We start from the raw sequence: 6,000 nt of genomic DNA on the forward strand, positions 1-6,000 counted from the left end.
TTACCATGGTGCCCGTGAAGCCATATAAATAAATTTTATATATATGGTTCTTGCATTTCGTGGACATAACTATAGAAATCTAGAGAGATTTCTATGCCAACCATGTCTAAGGTTGCTAATCGAACCATGGTATATGTAAATCGACACATATATATACCGCATAATACTATGCACACGCATAAGGAGATTATGCCCTTACCTTGTTGAAGATACGAAGTCCGGAGGTGAATTTGCTTCGGCTTTCCATGCGGTTTGTAAGATCTCTTGCAAGGCCTTCCCGAAAGAAATGGAGGAGTTTGGCTGGTAAGGGAAAAAAATGAGGAGAGAGAGGGAGAGAAACCTCCTTCTCATTTTTTGTAAGGCTTCTTCATTTCCGTTTTTTTTTTAAAACCGACTCCTCATTGAATACCTTGTAACTCCCCCTTCCAATTTGAAAATAGAGGCCCTTCCACCTTCCATTAGCCATTGTTGGGTTTCCCATTTGGGAATTCGGCCAGCCTCCTTTCCTTGGAAACAGGTTTTCCTATTAACTCAATTTTAATTAAGGAGTAACAAAAAAATTTACAACCATTTGAACTCGGTTTCTTTGGCAAAAAGCATCTGACGCACAAGGAGATTTGAACCGGAGTCATCCTCCCTAAGGGGTAACGAGCCCCACCAATGTGCCATATTCAATTTCGTTGCATATCTTTGCAACGAAATTTTATTTGACCTCTTGTAGATGTTTACAGATTTTTCTCAAAATGATGACTTCTATATTTTTTTTTTTTGTTTTCCTTATAACTGACCTCCTTAATTGAGGTCTTAAAACTCCCAATAAATTCAAAAATTATGGGAGACATTATTACTTCTTTGAAACCTCCCCCTTCCCATTTTGAAAATCATGGGAAGGGGTCCTCATTTTGGGCTGTTGGGTTTCCAATCAAGACCATCTGTTCAGCCCCCTTTCTTGAAAAAATGCATTTCTTAATTTAAGTCCTTAAATGAGGGGTTATGAGCCATTACGAAATTTCAAAAATTCTAATAAAAGCTTTTTTTTAGCAAAATATAACGACACACAAGGGTTTGAATCGAGGTTCTCTTTCCTAAGAGGCAACAAACCTCACCAATGTACTATTGCATATTTCGTTGCATATCTTTGCAACCTTAATCTTCTTATTTCCTTTCAACGTTTGACATTTTTGACAAAAAGACATGTCCTCTTTCTAAAATCCGTGTATATGGCTAATGAGATTTGAATTTAGGTTGTCTCCTAACTAGGAAAGACCTCTTTTCATAACACAACTTCATCTCTTGTTGCATTATTGGTCTTTGTTAATTCTTTTATATATGAATTCATTTTTTTGACAAATCTCAATTACGAGTTGGATCAAAAATATATTTTAGATCTTCTGAACTTTCTAACTACATTTTTGGATCTTGATTGAGATTCAATCATATTTAGATCTATTAAGATCCAATTAGATTCTAATTGGGTTTCAGATCCATCCAGGATTTGAATCCATACGTCGTATCCAAACACTGGATCCATTTGATCTTGTTTGAATTTAAGATCTATTTGGATCAACCCTATATCACGTTACCGTATTTATTTCGAAGAATTTTACGCTTTATTTATTTTGATAATTATTAAAATTTTGCAGGTTTTACTGTCTGAATCCAGGTCTTAATCGAGACTTCTTATTATCTGTGACCATACCCGGACCATATAGGGTTTGGTCCGATCCAGGTAAACCGGACATGTTGACACCCCACTACTGGGTCTGGGTGTTGTCCTACACACCACGGTCGAGCAATCCTCGTGCTGGGTCAAGTACTAGAGAAGCGGTGGATGTGGTTTCCCTTTTAAGGGGTTGTCCAGCGTGGTAAGCAATAAGAGTCAAGTGCTAGTTCCAGCTGGACCGGCGCCACTGACTTCCATCGTCGACCATCTTGATTCATGTGCTGGCCATTGCGTTGCACGTGTTTGGATCTGGGTCATGCATGGATCCGAAACATGGCTAGTTGCGGGGCTGGTTCAGTTTTTGGGAGGTATAAGAAATGTCCTCCATCCATGAAGCTTGAAGCGTTTAGAAAACACAAGTGAAGAGAACATCATAAAAGCGTAGTTCATAACCTGCTTATGTTATTCGAAATGATTTTTGAGTTTCTTTACTGAAGATTGTTAATTATAAAAGTGGATTTTGTATTGAGATCATACATTTAAACAAAGTGTTTGAATGAGTTTGTGGTTACATGGGTTGATTGTAAGATACTTCTTGATCTTATTTCTCAAGTTTAATCATCTTTAGTGGCAACATTTTGAAATATGTTAAGAATTCGGATCATATTTAAAAATAGAAACCAAATTTGTATTCGATTGGACATAAACCATATTTGACCCGATTTCTCAATCAAATTTAAATTTTTTTATCAAACCCGTACAATTTGCCCACCTTACCCCGGAAGCAGATCAGGTCATGCTGAACATGAGCGTTTTTATTTGGCCATCCGATTTGCATTTTAAAAAGCTCAAAAGTCAACAAAACCACGTGGCATTCATCCAAAATGCAAACAGACGGCCACGATGTGGGCATGAGCAAAACACTCATGTTCAGCATGACCTGATCTGCTTCCCCTTAACCCATGAAAGAGAAAAAGTCTTTCGATAGAAAAAGAAGGCACGGTTTTCTAAAAATTTCTATCAGCTCAGCTTTCCCGTGAATGTTCTTTCATGCACGAGAGGTATGGAAGGATTTACACATGAAAAAAATGAAGGTGGTGGAGAAAAACTAGGCCCACTTAGTTATGCTAGCATGACAGTCTTCTTCAATATGTTTTTTTGTTTTTGAACAGCAAGATGGGGTTAGGCAGAACCCACCAGTTATTATTCAACGTATCACTGGGGTTTGAACCTGCAACGTTCCACCACAAGGAGACATGCACTGACAGATCCTACAATGATATGTTTGTTTAACCCATGGTGGAAAAGAGTGGGATCGTCAACTCAGCAATTTCTCATAAAAACTATATGAAACAACCGAGGCCTACACCCAGTGAGAAGTGACAGACTTGTTAAATTTTGAGAACTGGGAAAAAAAGATAATGGAAGACTTGGGAGACGCCCACCTGTCTAGGTTAAAGCACAGACTTGCTTTCAGGTCGAACTGGTCATTGGTAGGGCTGTCAATGGGTTGGGTTTACCTTTACAACCTGGGTTCAGAACCGAAGGTCCAATTAATACATGAACCCAGAAATAATTTGTGAAATTTTATACCAGACCTGAGTCCAGGATGGGGCACAGTTTTTCATCAGTCCTATCATAACTCCTCCAAAGCTAATCTCATTTAGATTAGAAGTCTTGGATTCTTGATGTTCTTGATTAGGATTCTTGACTTCTTGTTCTTGAGGACTATTGATTTCTTCTTAATCTTGATGGATCTTGAAAGTTACCAAATCTATCTTGCCTACAGTTCATTTGGTGAGTCATGGGACCCACTAGTTGTAACAACTCTTAGTGCGAAATGTCTTTAAATGTCGGACCTACTTGTAACGTTTCAAAATTTTATCTTGAAATTCACAATTTTTTTTTAAATAGTTTTAGAAATCATGATGAAAACTCGATAAAGAGATTGAGTGGGTTACATATCTATCAAACCATTCACCATATCAAATTGAATTTAACACTCATATAATTAATTGAATTCAATTCTACAATTTAAAAATAATATTAGGGTTTTAAATGTCCGATTGACACATGAATATTCAAAATCCAAAACTTTATAGAAAAATGAAAGATTTGACTCAAGTCTCGCTGCAATGTTTTGCCATCGCAATGACCCTCTATTCAATACCAGATATATATCGGGGTCTGACTCATCATGTTCTCAGTAAAAAGTACTATGCAACACAAGTAAATCAAAACCAATATACATTATCATATTATGATAAATTCATATTATGCAAACAATCATCCATTCGAGTATGCATATCATCACAATGCATCACAAGAATAACATTCATAAATGCCTTCATTTAAGTTTTCTTTTTATGTGATGCATGTCATGCTTAACTAAATGCACAAAGAATTATGATTTTTACTTCTTAGCCCTGTGGGTATTACTTAGGAATGTATATTCAAACAATTTATGGCTTAACCCCGATCGAACACTTTTCACCAGTCTTAGGTGAGGGACGATCTAGTCAAAAAAGAGCTCCCAACACCTCCATCATAATGCATTTTCACTCATGAGTTTCATGACCACCACCCCATGACTAATGTGGAGGTCGTCTCCTATCTTTGTAGCTGAGAATAATTAAGAGTTGATTGTTATCAGTTTTAGTGAAACAATTCATTTATCTTTGTTCTAAGTAAGAAGGAGACCAGTTTTTACCTTTGGTGGCAAGTGAGAAAAAAGGGCATGGAGATTAGAGAACATACTTGTCATCTTCTTCCTCCTCTCCCTCTCTGTGATGATATGAACCTCATATTCAAACCCACCTGGCTTGGAGCTCCTCTTCCTAGGCCCAAACTCTTCGGGTTGAACCTCATTGTGGGAGCTCTTCAGAGATGGCTTCTCCATTGCCGGAGAGCCAACCAATTCCGGCTGGGTGGTGGTGCTGTTGGAGTTGGAGAGGGGTGGTATGGGCTTGGAGGGTTCCCCACAAGGCAAGTAGATGTTGCAGTTCTCCCACTGCTACAGTTCTCAGAGGAGAAGGTCCGGGTTCAGCTTCGGATCTGCCATGTTGTGGCCTGTGGTTGCTTCCCCCACTGTCACTGTAGAGGGAGGACGGGGTTCCTTCTCATGCCACTGACTTGACTTCTGTGAAATTGACGCATGTATTTCATGTTCTCTCTTGAAAGGATATGGCCAGCTCAGGCTTGTCTTTCCATTGATTTCTACAATGTATAAATGAGATTTGTGTCCATTAAAAGTTTAAGCCCTATATTAAAAATTAAGAGTGGGTCTTTAGAAATGTAGATTAAATTAAATGGAGAAAACGAAATGTTTGGGTTAGCTGGAATTTTGGATTTAGTGTCGGGATTATAGCTAACTTCACACATTGGCTTAATATCCATACTTTCCTTGTGGCCACTGCTCAAATTCTAGGTTGTAAAGAACAGGTTGGAGCTCAAAATCCTCTAGCAACTATGATATCTTTGTATACTGAGTTCACTAGGTCACAGAAGACAGAGCTCCGTCTAGGAACCTGTTGGATGCTACTAGTACCTAGACATGGGGAATTGTGAATTCACTATTAATCTTGCTTGGTAACATTTTTTTCTAAAAGAATTATAGCAAGAATATTCACCATTAATCTGATTTTTTTTTTAAAATCAGGATGCCTAGAATGTGAGTTAAGCCCACAGAGTTTTACATTGTCAAGACAGTGAACCTAAGTATGGCAGGCAAAACCAGCTGGCTAAATATTCACATCCGGCTATTGTATTATGATTGAGGATAGCCCTGTTTCTTAGAAGACTAAAAACAATCCATCGTGTCTCGCTCATCGGCTGAAGTTGAGTATCGATCTATGACCTTAGTGTGCTACGAGCTCATATGGAACACGTACCTGTTGATGGATCTTGGCATTAATCACTCCCAACCCATGACATTTAATTGCAACAATCAAGTTGTTCCCTTGCGACTTACAGTGTACAGTTGCGCTTAGAGTCTGTTTTGCTTTTGTTGAGTCTAATGTAAGCTGCCCGGTTCAGGTGAATCAATACCCCGAAAGGGCAACCCGTATACTTGAACTGTAATAGCCTGCGAGCAAAATTATGAATGAAGTAAATGCGTTGAGATTTCTTTTGTTCACCCTCATTGTGATTGCTTCTTGTGATTGCAATTTCTCTCCCTCTATTCTCTTTTGCTCTCTTGCACTCTGATTACAAGCTTCCGCAATCGGCAAGCGAACTGACGATTAGGCTTGTGGTAGTGAGGAAAGACAGTCACGCCGCACTGGCCCATTGAAGGAAATAGACCCGTGGCAAGTGGTACCAGATCCTGTTCTCGTGCT

This window comes from Nuphar pumila, chromosome 2 (genome assembly GCF_984573655.1).
Source record: "Nuphar pumila chromosome 2, dmNupPumi1.hap1.1, whole genome shotgun sequence".
Classification (NCBI taxonomy): Eukaryota; Viridiplantae; Streptophyta; class Magnoliopsida; order Nymphaeales; family Nymphaeaceae; genus Nuphar; species Nuphar pumila.